Here is a 17,052-nt window from a genome sequence, read left to right on the forward strand (position 1 = left end):
ATTCATCTACCTGTGTATGTTTTTATTCACTTCCATAGACGTGTGTTTGATGTCAGTTCACTACCTGTTGCGTCGTTATTGACAAACTGTCCATTAGGTCGCACTTCGCCCTGTGCGCCATTTAACCTTTATATAATATCATCTATGACATAGTTTCATTCGACAGCGTCGTCTTTCATTGCTGCCATTTATCAGCCGTCCATTCCTCGCTTTCTTTCGTTCATATCACGCACATCATCAACATCATAACAACGATCACCGTCATCATCATCGGCCGCAGCGGCATCGGCGCTATTTCGCACTGTCTTCGCAACGGTGCGCTGCTAATGTGTGTCTACTTTTGTGTTTCGTTGTTGTGGCTGTGGTGGAGCATCCTGCAGTGGGTCCTTTCCGTCCGTTTGCCCGCCTCTATCGGTCTGTCAGGCTCTCCGCTGCCCCGTTCACTCTGATAATAGGCTTCACTAAACATCTTGATGTAGCTGTGAGAGCGCGAAGGCGGTGAAGCGACGAACGGAAGCAGCGGCGAGAAGCGATGAGAATTAGCTCGAGCGGCCAGAAAGAAAAATGAATAGAATCGATTGGTAGTCGTCGAGAGAATCGTTTAACAGCGGCCATTTCAGCAGTAGCTCGCAGCATCAGCACCACCAGCAGCGGTCGGCGCCACCAGCAGCAAGTGACAATCAACACTACCGCGGGCAAAGCCGGTGTTATACTGTCGCCGAATGTACGCGCGTGGTTAACAGCTTCATTCCTAACGGCTCAACAATGTCCCTTGACCAACGCGGGATAGCAGAGCATCAAACGTTCGCTGTCACGTCTACTCGATTCTTGTCTGTTGTATCCGTGTTGGCGATAACGACAACGGGACAGGGATGACTGGTAACGGACTTCGCAGCAGCGTCTCTGCCACAGCGTCGGCGGCTGCAAGCGCGGAAACAAGGGCCAATCGATTGGCACTAAACAACGCCAGAGCGTCGTAGACGCCCGCCATCATTCAAATGACGACAGCGCCTGCTGGTGGTGCTGCTGCTGCTGCTATTACTACAACAACAACAACAACATTGGTTATTGCGAGCTCTACTCACGAAGCGATCGAAGTAGAAGAAAAGGAAGTTTGACTACCGTGAAGATGGACCGAACGGAGGGAAGACGAAAAGGAGGCAAAAGATGATGAAGAAACAAAAACGGAAGGCTTGACACAGCGGCGGCACTGTCTGATAATGGCGCTGGTATTGCTGGTGTTGACGGAGTGGGTGGTCGACTGGATCGTTCAACGAAGTCTGTACCGGCAACAGTGATACAGCTGACGTCGCCGATGGAGTTTAGTCTATCCGGTGGAATGAAGCGTTGCTGATTGTATCTACTCAATCAAATCGTGATGGAGCCGGCATTGTTGTTGCTGTTGTTGTGTTGTTGTCGTTGTTGCTTGCGAACCGTTGATGCGACTTTTATTACGGGGATTGCTCTTTTTTGTATGGTAATCCGAACAAGCTCCTTGTCCTCCAAAATCAATAGCAGCTTGTTATCTGCCAGCTTCCTTTCCAGCTAGCTAACTGGTTAATGGCATAAAGAACAATGCATTCGACTGCGCTAATGAGCAGTCGTCAACCATATTACTCTGTGTAGCTACCACAACTCCTCACGGGCTATGGATATCTTTTACATTTATCAAATTCGCGTCGCCCTACCCTTCAGCTTTCCACTATGATTCTATCATCGGGCATCTAGACTGACTAGCCAGCCATTTCCAGCAACACTATTACTTATAGTATTACGACATCTTTTAGCTGGGCTACTTAATACGGTAATACCTAACAGACCGCTCTGCTTCATCCGCCTAACGCCGTAGCGGTGCTCCTGTTACTGCGTCCTCGTGTTCATCGTTAGCGAAAGAACAAGAGATCGCCCACTCTCTTCCCATTGCCTCGTCGTCCTGGCTACTCACTAGTTTCTTTTGGGCGCTCGTTCCCTTTTTTTGCCCTATTTCGTCTTCTCATGGCTTTCGGCTCGCTTCCCCTGATCGGATCTTGCTGTCAACGCCGCCAATTCTCTGCTAGCGCTGCTGCTGCTGCTGCCGCCGCCGAACGCGCCAATCGAGGTGGCGAGACTGTTTAAGTAATCATTCGCTTTTTATTACTTTCGAGAAGGAAGAAGCAGCGTCGCAGAAAAGGCTGTACTAGCGAGTGGCCAGAGAGGGAAGAGCTTCAAATCGCTCGACAAGAGAACATGAACGAATGAGCGAACGACTCAAGTGCCATGAGCGTCGCCGTCGCTCCACGACTCTACAGGCTGGGTATAAATGCATATATATATATATAATCTGAAAAGAGAAGAACTCGCTACTTGTTGGTGTTTTGTATGTGAATGTAGTGATCATGGGGGATCATCACTTAACAGGGGGCTGCGAGTCTACGCATAGAAAAGAAGTCTTCAAAGAGAATGCATGATTGTACGATTCGAACTGTTGCTGTCTTTTTTTTGGCTAGATCTCATATACTTGCCTGTGCATCACATCCATTCATATACAATATTCAATATTCATATTTGTCTATATTGAATGGGATCGGCGTAGCAAGCGACTCGATTGTGTGCTCAAGGGGGAAGGCTCACGTGTGTGCCCCTGCCTTTGTATGGCTGTGCGAGATATATTTCTCTATAATAATAATAATAATGATAACACATTGTGCACATTTGAAACAGCGTCTACCTTGTAGTAACGTCTGCATGGGTAAACATCTCCAGAGACGTGTGTTTGTATGAGTATGTTTCTAATCCTAACTGAATGTTGCGTAAGTGTTTGGTAGTAAATAGCACGATGATGGCAGCTCTTGTTGTTGTTGTGTCTATCAGGTCGTCGTCATCCTGTCCATCAACAGCAGCAGCGGCATCATCGGCGGTGAGATGCTGTTATTTTTGATCATGCGGCGGCGGCGGCGGCGGCGGCGACGCTAGTCAACAGCATTGTTCGACGCCCCAACTGCTGTCTGTTGTTTTCTGCCGACGTGAGATGATGGGCGGGTTACAGGGTGAACAGCAACACGAGCTCTTGAGCGATTAGATGTCGACGGAGCAAAAAAGAGCTATCGTGAAAGCTGAGCGCCGAAGAGGGACCAAGCACCGGAGCTAGACAGATAGAACGACCACGAACAACCCGTAGCAATGGCCGTTCATACCAGTATGATGCTGGTGCTGGTGTAGATGTGTGACGCTAACCGAAATTCTCATCGCTCGTTTCTTGGCCCATCAGCCCAAACTTACGGCGAGTGAAAGCAAAGAAAGCGCGCAGTAACAGCAAAGATTCGCCAACCAAGTACAGTAAGCCACTAATAATAACAATAAACTCGATATATATATATATATATATATATATATGTTCGCTACATATATATACACATATATATATGTAGCGAACAATGCTCAACGCTGTGGCAGTTCCATTCTCGCGCCGGTTCAGTGTATATAAGTGTCCTTCGCCTGCTCCTGAGGTTTGAGTGTGCTGTGTTCTTTGTATCTACGCCTCTCCTCGTGAACGCTCAGCTTAGGGGCACTTTGTTCGCCGATTTTCGAGTAGAGCGGCTTGTCTTCACATGGCTCACTTCATGGCTTCGACCCGCCTTGCTTGTCTTCACTGCATGCTAACCAGTATTATTAGGCGAGTCGGACGCTTCTATATATCTGCTGCTAGCAACGAATGTCGACGTATGCGTGGGTAATTCACTCTCTACCCGCTCCTCCTTCACCTCTATAATCTATAGGCAATGTCTCAAAGCTCTCGTATCCGAGTGTTTTTTGTGCTACTGGGAAGAATTAGCGGCAACCATCTTCAACCCCATCTCAGTCACGATCGCTAAGTTGCGATCACTGCGCCACCTACTGGAGTGATATTGGACGAAGACCTTTCTGTAGGAGGCGGCAGAGGACAAAGTTCCCACAACAAAGGCGACATGATTAGACTATACGGTGAGGCTCTTTCTATCTTGTATACGTTCAGCTGAAGTCGAAGAAACAGAAGTGGTGATAGTTGTGGTGTTGGTAGGGCGGCCTCACGAAGGCATCGTTTTTCGAAGATACTTTCGATTTCCATAAGTTCGTCCTCATCGCAATCGGGCACCAAATCGAAATCAGCTTTTCGATAGCTCTGCTATCCTCGAATAACTCCGTTGCGGCAGGTTATTTTATTGCAGAACATAGGATTTATACATTCGCATATGCATGGTTGTCTCCTAAGTGCGTTAGTGTAACCTGTATGCTTGCTGTACGGTGGTAGGAAGGGGCCGTTCCCGTCTCAGGCATGAAGGGACGTGGCCGCGGATTTGCATCGCCCTCGTTGTTCCTGTTGTTGTGATGTGTTGGTCAACTTTTTTCATCGCTTTTCGTCAGAGACACCGAGACATTGAAAGGTAAAATTTAACCGCCAAAACCTCGGCTATTGTTACTAGTGCACCCGCTTCAGGTCTGTCCACCTGTCGAATCGTCCAAGCCACAACCCTAACCACTACCTTGGCTTACAGCAAGCATTTGATATCGGCCTCATTCTACGCCCCGCCGGGGCAAACACCCGCCGACGACGATGGCAACGACGAAGTAAAGGTGGAAGCAGAAGATGAATCAGAAAAAGACGAAAAAGAAGAGAAATAACTCACGATGATGATGTCGTCAAAGGGGGGTAGAGCAGGAAACGAAGAATGAGGAGCATCGAATGATGCCGATGACGTTTTTACTGATGTCGATTCAGTTGCTGTTGCTGCTGCTGTCGTTGATGACAACGACAGCAACACCAAGCGATCGACTGACTGACTGCTCTTGAGCAAGCGGCTTTTGTTGTTATTGGTCCTATTCAGCGGTTGGCATTTTCTTGTTGTCGCTGCCGCCACATCTCAGTTCAGTTCAGCGCTGTTTGACGCCTGCTTTCGCTATTCTTCCTACCGCCGTTCGTTCGTAGGGCTCGCGTCCTTTAAACGGGCCAATGCAACTGGAGAATGTAGAACCGTAGGAAACAATCAGGGAGGCGTACAGTCACAGCGAAGAAAGGCCTGCTGCCGAAGCAGCGCGAAGGTAATAGCAGACGAGCAGCCAAGTCAGGGCGAAGCGAAAGAAAGAGGCGAAGACGATGAAGAAGACGAATCAGGTGGATAAGAAGATGAAGAACGCAGGGAAAAACTAAAGAAACGAATAAAAAACGGAACAGAAGAAAGGCAGACGAACGTGGAGAGAAAGAAGAAAACAAAGATAGGAGGAGGGCAACAAGTACGATGGCCGTAACACCGTCTTCACGCGAAGGGATTAAGCTGGCAGAGTGGGAAAAGTATTTGAGGTTTGTCTGTAGCGTGTGTTGTGTGTGTTCATATCCAAAAGCTAGCTGGTTGGCTGGCCGGCCAACAATCAGCCGGCAACGAAGGGCTTTGCTGCTGACAAACTAAGAAACGCGGGAAGGCCGCAGGGCGGAGAATATGCGAGCATCGATGGCAAGTTAGAGGCAAATGTAGGGAAGGGGCGAAGCAGAAATCGGATAGGAAGACACTCTTGTATGCTTTAATAACTTTGAAAAAATAAACGAAGGTAGATAGAGAAAGCGGAACGTATGATAGAGAGGGTCTCGTAAATGCGGCAACAGCAGCAACATCGCAGGCGTACACGCGCCTACGATCAGAAAGCTACTACGGCCGCTATCGCTGGTACTACGTGAGACATATTTCTTTGTAGATGGGCGGTCGGAAAGACACGAAGCCGCGATGGCAGAGCGCAAACACACGGACGCATAAACAGACAACAAGCACATTCAGCGGGACCGGACGGAACAGAGCTAAACAAAAAAAGGCTAGGCTATGCGTCTGCCAACAGTCGTTGAGCAATAATAGCAAATAGCGAATGCGCGCGACGCACTTACAACACTCAGACATACGAAAAGATAAATAAACGCAGACCGAAAGGAGCAGAAACGCCGAGTGTAAACAAGACATGGAAATACTGAGAAGGACTGCGCTGAACAAATGCAGAATAAATTGTACACTATTATAATAGCATGGGCTACAGCACACAGCGCTAGCAGCTGGTGTTCGTCCGCAACTGCAACAGCGCTGGCATACGACATTTGTACGGCGAAGATAAACTTGTATATCGATCTACAAATCGAAAAGGTAAAGACAAAACAGAAATCATGAGGAAGCAAACCAAAAGGCGGACATCAAGCAACAGCAGTGAACTTGGAAAAACATCGGCACCTCTAGTGCAGTCTCGCCAGCGGCTATTGGTACAGAGAGTGTATCAAGGGGAGTAAATACCGTGGCCATTATCTCTAAGTAGCTGGGTAATCACCAAGGAAACAATAGAACAAGCGATGCAATGCCAATTATTATTATTATTATTATTTGTGCCCAATTGGATAGCAACTTCAATATGCTTGTCCTATTTTCATCATCGAACATATTAGCGATAAAAATCAGAGTTAAATAATCAGAGTAAAAAGAATCGCGAGGAACAATATCGGCTGGCAGTGGCCGGTTAGAAATTAGTCATTCGCTTGCCACTAGATATACAAGTGATTACCAAATGCTGCAAAATGCTGATAAATAAAGCATCCCCAACATTTGTGTGATGTCATTACATTGTGGTTGATAGCGGCGTACGCAACTGGCGATTGTTGCGTTTAGTTCTAGTAGCTGGTACGGTAATTTGAGTGATAAACAAATCACAGCAGTCCTTTTTTATGCGAGTACCTGGTCTCAATTTTTTCGGGTTTTCTTTGTTTTACCCGCCATCCCGATCCCCTGTGGGGGTAGAGTCTCCACTTGGTCAGTGGCTTGGATGGATCTACAGCGTGTCCTCTCCGCGGTCGATTATTCTATTCCGTTGACTGTGTTCGATTTGACCGTTTGTCCGTCCGTCGATGGATCTGTTGATGCGTTCGTTTGTAAGTCCGTCTGTGGCATCGCCCTTTCACTGGCTGTCGCCTCCCATTGCGTTCAGGATGGCTGTTCTCGAGCCCTTTTCGAAACTGATCGAGCGGAACGCGCAGCGGCGACTGTGAAGAAGCGTGCGACACAAGAGCGCTGCTGGCGTTGGTGGTAGTAGCAGCAGCAGCAAAAGCGCGTTGATGCTCGATCCCGACGGCAGCACCGGTGAGAGCAGCAGATCGGTTCGACTGGCCAGGCAGACTGAAGCGGTCGATGTTCATATTGTTGTTATTGTTGTCAGAGCTGCTCAAAGCCGATGACTCACTTAGCGACGGCAACGATGAGGTTGCCGTAGTAGCGGCGGCAGTGCTATGCGCCGAGGAGCAAATGACGGCGGGGACGGAATGGCTGTAGCACTGGCCATAGAAGCTACGGTAACAACAGCAGCAGCAGCAACAGGAGCGGAGGCAATTATCGCACCATTATACTAACTGACGGCTGACGACGACTAGAAGAGCTCGGAGAGAGGAAGAGAGAGAGAGAGAGAGAGAGAGAGAGGGGGGAGGGGGATGGAGGGATGCTGAAGACAGAAGAGCGAAAAGCGAAGAGCGTCGAACCACGAGCGACGACCCGAATGAACGAATGCGAATCAGTCAGTAAACGAGACAGCGTTAGTGAGGGCAGCAGCCGCCGTCGCCATCATCGCGGCGTTGATCAACAGCAACAATAACAGCATCAAAACACGACGCACTTTAGTAGCGGAGTGACAGGGAATAGTGGTAACAGATAAGAGAAAGACTGGAGCGCTGCTGAAGAACGAATGGGCAGAAGCGACGGTGGCAACCGCCAGCATTATCAGAAGCAGAAGAAATACCACAACTAGCATCATTATTATCATAAACAACACACACACATCATCAGCATCATTGTCTTCAGAAGCCGAAGCAGCGGCGGCAGGCGATAACGCTGACAACACAACAGAAGCTTTCAGCCACAGTTTCGCTTGCGACCGACAGCCAGGTAACGTATCAAATTATGAACGATAATGTCGTTATTGTTGTTGTTAGCGCATCGACAGCGGAAGCTGTGCCGGCGCCGGCGGCGACAACAGTAGCGGCGGCAACGAAAACGACGTCAGAAACGTCAACAACACGAACGATGCCGACAACATTAACAATCATAATATAATAATAATAAGAGCAATAATAATAAACAGCCAGAATTAGGATGGGTGAAAGACCGCCACACAGCAGCAGACACACGCAAGCGTCAACCCAACAGACGCGGGACAGAAACTGAACAGAAGCGAGTCAATGGCAATTGAAAAGCCGAATGGCGCAGGGCGAGCAACAACACGAGACGACTCAAGTGTTGTGGACAAGAGCGAAACGTTTTGGCCACTACCAGATGTCACTTTCCCATTGACTGACTTAGCAGGATTCGGAGGAAGGGAAGCGAGGCGCGACTGCGTAGGGGTGAATTAATTTGTTTTTATTGATGTTGTGTCTCGTATAGGTGTATTGTGTGTGTGTATATATATATATATATATATACACGTTAATATGGTCGTCCTTTTGTTAATAATAATGCTGGTTGTTGCAGGTGCAACATAGGAAAGGAGAAACTAACGATTTAAAAAGGACCATGCTCGTTGAACAAGAGTAAGACAGTAATAAAATAACAAACCGGCTTGTTAGTAAAAGTTAAGAATTTATCCGCCAATATTATTATTTTTGGCATTGTCAAAAAGAATATTTGCTAATAATCCGGGTCGTTGTTAAAAACTTGAGAAAATGGAAAGCAGATAATCCTGTGGTCGTTCATGTTTATTGATTTGATTAAGCCTTGTGTGTTTGATTCGGCCGTATGGCTGTGTTTCCTTTCAAGCGGGGCTAAAATGAATGAATTCGTTATTACAGATTATTGCGCGATATATGTACGTACTAGTGGAATACAAGAAATACATATGGTGATTTTATTTGTTGACTGCGTACGACATTTCCTAGGGTGGAGCATTAGATTTGCTCTAGGGCATTGTGAAATACATAGAAGTAAGTTAACTTAACGGTAGTGCCGGACGCAGAGTCGAAACACTTCTGCGCTTGTTCAAAATCACATGCGTCCAATTCAATATGAAATTGATAATCTCCGGTTCAAAACGGAGCAGGACTTTCTATGTGTTTCATAGATTTATATATATCTATCTCATACGTTTGGGGTCTATAACAAGACTAGCGCCAGAGATCACCTTTCAGTAGCTGTTATAGATTGTCTACGAGTATATGTTTGTAGGCATATTTAAATACACCCAGTCTGGAGCTACTTATGTAATGTACAAAATGGCCAAAATAAGAATAATCTGCTTTAGGAAGTTTCCATATGAACCGCAGACTTTGCCAGCTTAGTGACTCACTCAGACAAGGAGTCATCGAACCGTCTGTATGAATGTAGAAACATACTGCTTTTACACGAGAAGCACTAAATAACATCAATAACGGAAGTTGTCCGGTGAAATGGGCTGCAGATTAATAAAAATGTCTAAGCTGACTTTATCGTTTGTTCTGTAGGTGGCGCTTACATCTCGTCAGTTATTGAGTTTGAAGGCTCGACGGTTCGTCAACGAAGGATCGCTTAAGTGCGGAATTCATGCTAACTACATTCAGGGTTTTGGCACAAGCTAGCTAATTTGAGAGTGGATTTCCGTATTAGGTGCAACGAGCCCGAAGACCGGCAGCTCGATATTACAGATGCAATATTTGTGGCATTGTCTCATTAGGAGCGTACCAATACGCGTCTTGTCCATTACTCTTCGGTCATCGGTACATAATTACCAATTCGACCATGTCCTGTGCCGTCGCCTATGTAACCTCAAGACTAAGACCCTGGCACATAAATTTGTTGTAAGCTATCAACTAAGACTTCGGTAATGCTAAGCCGCTTCTAACCTCAAACTTGGAGCTCATCGCGGTTCCAGGATGTCTTGTTGTTCAAGTTTATGCCGATAATCTCGATATTATCCTGCAACGAGTGTCATGAGGTGAGTTGTATCTGACACAGCAAACTCATCACCTTGGTACCGAAGTGCTTCGTATAAATAGACCTGCGATGTGTACGATGCGCCATCGGCGAAGAACAGCGTTTGCGCGATATTTTAACGCGTTCGCGCGCTTCGACATACAGACTATACTTTCTTTTCACTAAAGAAAAACATTCGAGTGCAACTGAGGCCGAATCAGGTCCTCGATTTCGTAGCCGATAGATCGCTAGAAGGAATCAAACCTGCAATACGGTAATATCCAAACCTCTACGTAGACAATAACAGAGGAGGCAAAGTAATTGTTCCAGGTAACGAGAATTATCTTTTTGCAGTGCTCCAAACTGTCCCAGCTGAACCTGAATTCATCCGAGTACTGTCTTTTTCCTAACTTATGGAAAATTAACGATATTATTAGAATAAATGATATTATATTGAAATTTTGGCAGAACAAGCTTGTACGTCACTTAACATCACCATAAGGTTTGTTTATAACTAACTCAACTTCTGAAGTTATCAGTTGAACATGAGATATGACCGTGTATTGTCGAGTATCCTGCGTTTCCACGAAAACGGCGAAAGCTGGCTGAGGGCAAGCGATGCGAAGCTGAGCTTGAAGCCCTAAGAATAATAAACCGACTATGATGCTAAATCACATCATTCCTCGAATTTTGTCTAGAATTGGGATTTTATATTGGCTATTGTGTTTTTTTTTCTCTCGTTATAGGTGGTCTGTAACTTTGCGACTAGATAATTGTTTCTTCACATCATCTGTATTTTGTCAAGTGATGCCATGACATCACATGGGCATTCTGCTCAGACAGAATTCTTGAATGTCAGCAATGTGCATTGAAGGTAGCAGTTAAGCTAGTTTGGTTTCAAAATTAATGCGCCGTTCATTGGTAAATCGACTGCCGTTCGTGGTCTATCTAACACAGAGCTGAACTGGATGCAAATTAAGAAACTTAACAGAATATCCCATGCTATCATTTTTATAATTCTTTAAACAAATTTGCTCGAGTTTCTTACCGCACCTCTATAGCAAATCCGCATTTTTTTCCGTTATGCAAATTTGAGCACAGCCATCGGTGTCAACGGACTTCAGTGGCTGACCGCTAGTTTCATCCATGTTATTGTCTCGTCCTGGTAGTGGGTTGCCAACACTCAGCCAACGTTTACCATGAAATTTAACCAGGCTAAAAGATAGCGCCGGTTTTTTATATTTTCCTTTCGCATCGCGTGATGGCGAGATACAACATATATACGGTTATTATTTTCGCCTATATGAGCATATTATTAATCAAAGTAACAAAAGACGGACAATAAAACAACATTGCTGACTTGATATATGAACACACACCTACACACAAGCGGACGAGCTCTCACAGAAACGGCACACGGACATAAAACAGACTTTTACACAGCGCTCGGCGAGCGACCGCTATTCGATGCTGATAGTGGAGATATTCGTGGTACTTCGCTTCATTTAGCAGAGAGTAGGAACTCAGCCTGGCAGGAGGCGAGAGGTTGAATTTCGATTTAGCGCTGTCAAGCGAATTCGATGTTGGAGAGACGTTCGCCGGACGTCGCCGTATTCAGAAAACACAGGTACGGCTACTCAGCTGTCGAGCACTAGCCGATTGTTTATATCTGATCGCAGACAGGCCCGCCGGTTATCCTCATTAAAGTGTGTCGCAAGCGAGGAATACGCTCATTATCTCGCGTTGTTCCCCTTTTTATCTTCTGGCTAAATTACTCTCGTATATATTATATGTGCACATATAAAATTATCCACACAGATATTGCCTATTTGCAGATGTTGTTATTGGAGCCCTCGGTGTGTTGAAGTTGTGATTGTTGTGTAATTTTCACTGCCATTAATAGAGCTACCGTTATCATACGGTTTATTCGGGATTTTGTTAGTAGGTGTCAAAAGCTGCAGTTACTATTGGTCGTATACGCATACAGTGGAAGATGAGATACGTAGATGCTCATATGCGATGCTTAAGCATAGCCAATCGCTACACCCTTAACTGATCAAAACGGGGCCTAATTTGTTGTCCTCATTACTACACATTGTATGTATATATATATAATGTGTAGTAACGAAGGTATATATATACCCTCGTTACTACCAAAAGCAGTGTAATACATAGTCACGTTTCTTGTGGTTTTTATATGTGCCAATAAATCAATGATGGAAATTAAAGATAAAGGACAGAGAGTAGAAAGGTGAAAATGTATAGTCTTTATCAATTTTCATAGAGATATTCATGTATGAGGTTTGTACCAGCACTATTGGCGTTATTTCATCGAAATACCAAAATGGCATAGAGACGAAGAGAGCAAGCAGCAAAATCGGTGCCTTGGGACTAGTGGTCCAGTGGTCATCGAAACGTCAATGCTGTATAATTTTTCTACGCCCATCAAAAAAAATTTCGAAAACTGAACGCGACTTTCTACTCCAAGCCATGCGTCGCTTCCTTGTCCAAGCATAGGTAAGCAGCACGAAACGAGGAGTGCGGCGTAAAGAACTATCCATCATGCTTACGTAAACCACATTGACAAACAAATAAAGCGCGGTTGATTGTGAAGCCTGGACACTCCTACAATAAAGATAGGAATGTCTTAGGCCAACCTCATCAAACGTTTATCACATCGATGCGCTGCTTGCACTTAACCGAGTGGCCGATATGGTCCTACATGCACAGGTTCCTAATTAATCTAATTATACGTCTCATTAAATGTTATGCACACTGTACACTTAATAAATAAAGCGTTACGTGACATAATTTCAGTGTTTGAATTAATAATTGGATTGTAACATTCAGATGAAGACTACTGTTATTTTATGCAGAGACTGAGTTGTTTTGATTAGTGTCAGCTTGCTAATTGAACGAGTTTCGAAGCGCCAACCTCTTAGATATAATGTTTCCCTGAATGGAGGCTCTTTTTTTGCTTGTTGGAAAGCTAACATCATGCGTTTGCGAGCTGTTCTGACGTGGAGCAGCGAGCAAGCGCTTCAAAAAAATAGTAATGGGTTTAGCGAACAGCTTGCGTCTGAAGATATAATACTTCTCGAAATGCGTGACTTCCAAGAACATCACAAGGGGACGATTTCTTGTTTTAGTCTGATTGCACGCTGCTGGTCGGTAGGTTATCATCAAAGTTTCGTTCACGTGAAGCGATAGGCAGGTACGTCCATATTATCACGCGGTTTAAAATCACATAGGGCCGTCGCAGAATTGAGCAGTGGTTATTTCTGCAGGGTATCGTTATCATAAATGTTTAGAGTAATGCCAACATACTTTTCACATCATTGAATCTCTTCTGCCCGAGTAAACGGTATATACAAGTAGTCTCGGTCGAAGCCAACTTCTCCAAGTACTGCGAAGTGAGTTTCTAAAGGAAATATGTGTAGGACAAAAATCTGATGTCAACGTTGTTAAAACATATCTAGTGTTACTTCGCTCTCATCAGTATCGTCTTTTACATGGTAAGCCATACTTTTTTCGCACTGTACATGCCTTCACTTACTGAGCTCTGGAATCTGTCATGACATCTTTGTGTGAAGTGCAAAACTAGGTTGACCCTCAAATGCTATTCTACATACGGAGGGTACTAGTCACCACTGCTAATCACATAGCTACTTTTTCGTACTGTGCGAAAACATTTAGCTCACGTGGTACATTCATTCGTTTATATATTCGTGTATATATTTAGATAGGCACTTGAAGATCCAAATTGCTCTTCCCCTCTTTTATTTTCGTCCAGGGTAGTCTTTTAATTTCACAGGTCGCCGTCGCCATTATCGTCCCCATGCTGTCTGTTATCGCTGCTGCTGCTGCTGCTGCTGCTTCAGCTGCCGTTTCCGTTGAATCCGTCATAAGAATTATCTAAGACAAAGTCAATTATGAGATCGCTATCCAAAACCATCTACGCCCATCTTCAACGGCGACCTTAAAGCCTAAGCTTATTTAAGTCGCAGCGCCTAATAGCAGCTCGTTAGAGATGCGGGTCAGCTCACTCGTTTGCCTCTTTATCTCACTGTATACTCAGATGCGATTTTGCGTCCTTCAACAATAGACGTAGCATACGCCAGGTGATACCCTCATCGTCTAACAAGTTCGTCATTACAAAGGAGCGATTTCAGGACAGCGAGGATTCGATGCTGCGTGTTCGTGCTGCCGCAAGCGCATTAACCGTGTGTCAAGGTGTAATCATCGATAATGATATCGACGTAGGCGAACATCCGAACGTGACAATATGCACGTGGTGATGTGTGACCGATACGCACGCCATTCGACACCTACAACTCGTTCAAATCTTCCGTCCTGCTGATCCCGTTCCTGCTCTTGTTGTTCATGCTCTTCAAGGACCATAAGGAACGGACGAAGTGAGATGTCTCATGTTCAACTCTCGCGGACACGACCCTGCTTTGTCGCAACCAGCAAAATCTGCATGAGTTGTTGGAGAGGCACCAGCGCTAAGTAAAAGAAGATCAGCGATAATTAACTCACCACGAACGGACTTTGCTTACCGTCACTATCACAGAACGATATAAACGAAGACAGCGGTGTTGAGTCTCTCTATCGGGCCTTGGCTCCCCCAAGGTATGAAGACGATTACTTGGTTACATGAAAACTTTACAGATGGCAACAGTCCGATGATTTAGCGAGCAGTAATGCACACGATGCGGGTCAATCCCATAAGGCAACTCAACGGCTCCGTTTCACCTTACCAGGCCTTTTCTTTTTCTACCTACGGATAGTGTAATATGAAGAGTAAAAAAAAAACGACTCGCCAAACGAAACCAAAATGAAGAGGTGGCAGAGGTAATAGCTCAGTAGTTCCAATCCATTGAAGTACATTGAGAAATGTATATTAACAGACCTACTTCAAAAACTGGAGGTTTGCATTCACACTCATTTTTTACATGGCCCTCATTTAGAAGACCGTTGAATATATCATGGCAGCGTTCACTAATGTAAAAAACAATTCCCTTTCTTTTTTTAAGTAAATGAAAAAGAATGAAATGAGACATGGTCTTTGTGAGGGCGGACTGGGAAAATATTTGCCTACTAAATTTATGAGCATGTTTCTAAATACGAAATCGGGTCTAGACATGTTTAGTGGCACTTCTAGACATAGAACTCAAAGCATCTGTTTTTTTTTTTTCAGAAGCTCGGCAGCACATTTAAATTCGATTGTCGATCGATAAGCTTTACTAGTATAGTTACATACAGTGTTTCAAAATCTGCAATTGGCTAGTTATACCGTGGCGACACTGGCTATCTGTGTTTTACTTTAGCTATTCGATTTATGTGCATTATACTTTTATGTGCGCGATATTATGGACAGGCGATATTCTCGTGGTTTCTGTGCTCTCACCCAATATTCCTGCACGAAAAACGAAATTTAACGCCGAGCTGTTCTGCGGATGAACGGATCTGAACTTCGGCCGTAGCCACCATTCCCAATAAAGGAGCCCGCGTCGGCAACGGGCGCCTCTTAATGGGTGTGTCCGACTGCGGCGACATCGGTTTGATTTGAAGATCATATTGTCAGTAACATATATATTCTAGTATTCATGCATTGCAAGGATGGTATGGATAGACCTAAGGTTAAATGGAACAGAAGGATATCGTAAGGTGTTCAGCTTGTTATATCAACATTTCTAATAGCTTACGAACGGTATTATAAAGTTCTAATTAGTTATGAGATGCGGTAGTTCTAAATCTTGATGAAGAGTTTGGGAGGTATTCAGGAGGTCGCATGAACGGTCCTAGTTTTTGGATCACTCGTTGAAATCATATGAAAGGTTATATATATATATATATATCTATTTCATCTTTCCAAATACTTTGTCATGTTTTACATACAAGTTTAGAGTCATATGAGTTCGGTAAAAACCTGGGAAGTCTGTTTAATATTTTTCATAGTTACGACAACTGAAACAACGCTTCCAATGAAAGTACCAATATTAAATTTTTTTGACGATATATAATATAGATGTAACAGAACCTTGTTTTAAGAAGACTTAGGCCTCATTTGAAGCTTTAAACTCAAAAAGCAAAGCTCAAACTCTAAACTGTACTTACAATTATGATTAAAACATTTACGACTAATAATAGTATGCGCTAGGCATTTTACCCCTGAAATATACACAAGGAAAGTGACACTAGGATTGATAATTGGTCAATTTTCATGGTGAAATAACCTGAATCTAGTGAGGTCTAAGCCGAAGCCAGGTACTGGATATACAGGCAGGGAAATGAATGTTAGTCAGAAGGACAGAAAAAAGCAATTTATTGCCAAGTAGAAAAAGTATCAGGGGCATAACCTTTGGATAGAAGAAATATGATGCAGTCTGACCATTTAACTGCATAAGCAATAGAAACTACTTCTTCAACAACAATTAGAATCGGTTGGCCGTCCACTTACCTTGCGAAAAGGGAGTCCCTGATGAGTTAATCCTTTATGATGGAAGAATAGTTCTGGGGGGCAAAATATCGATTGTGGAGATGGTGTGTAGTTGGTAAAACTAGACCTAATTGGTAGAGAAACTGGCCGAATTACCCGCATTCCTTTTAAAGAATCCTCGGTTGAGGAATGCATTCTATTGGACCTTCACTCCATAGCCATTGGGATCGTCGTCGACAGAACCGCTGACATCAAGTTCACGTGACCCAGCCAGGCCTGCTAGCTGCTATTTTGCTTTCAATCTTATACCTTACGACCCAGTCATTGATTCGAATCCTTCTCAAAAAGGAGTAGGCCTTACCAACTATACGCACACAAGAAACATCTTTCTCACACACACCGATCACGCAAACATTGCCACAAGGCTAATCCAAGGTCAATGCTCAAAAATTCATTTCTCACGAATACGTCCATCTATTTATAAACATCACGTCCGTGTGAGTCAGCTGCCACAAAAACGTTACCGGTGCTAATTGGCTATGCACGCACGAGATCCGTACATGTTTCGTCAACGATCTTCGTGCATGGGAGTTGTCTCTGCTCTAAAATGACAAATATCTATATTTGGCGACTTAAATCATATGTTGAATAACGCCGTGTCCATTCACTTGCTAACCGTGGTATCTAATATTAGAGCTAGAT

At 44.5% G+C, this 17,052-nt stretch overlaps 2 long non-coding RNA genes across 2 annotated transcripts in view; one reads left to right on the forward strand and one right to left on the reverse strand.

Annotated features, from left to right (window-relative positions):
• LOC147752590 (uncharacterized) overlaps positions 1-14,970 on the forward strand; it is a 37,403-nt gene extending 22,433 nt beyond the window's left edge. Inside the window, exon 3 of the long non-coding RNA XR_015313642.1 lies at positions 9,461-14,970. This is a non-coding gene — a long non-coding RNA (uncharacterized LOC147752590). The remainder of the gene's footprint in view (positions 1-9,460) is intronic.
• LOC147752591 (uncharacterized) lies at positions 1-16,840 on the reverse strand. The gene is made up of 2 exons (XR_015313643.1): positions 16,372-16,840; positions 1-7,322 (listed from the first exon to the last, which is right to left on the reverse strand). It is a non-coding gene; the product is annotated as an uncharacterized LOC147752591 (long non-coding RNA).
• Between the last annotated feature and the right edge of the window lie 212 nt (positions 16,841-17,052).

The sequence above is a fragment of the Varroa jacobsoni genome, unplaced genomic scaffold (assembly GCF_002532875.2).
Source record: "Varroa jacobsoni isolate VJ856 unplaced genomic scaffold, vjacob_1.0 scaffold_1144, whole genome shotgun sequence".
NCBI classification, from domain to species: domain Eukaryota; kingdom Metazoa; phylum Arthropoda; class Arachnida; order Mesostigmata; family Varroidae; genus Varroa; species Varroa jacobsoni.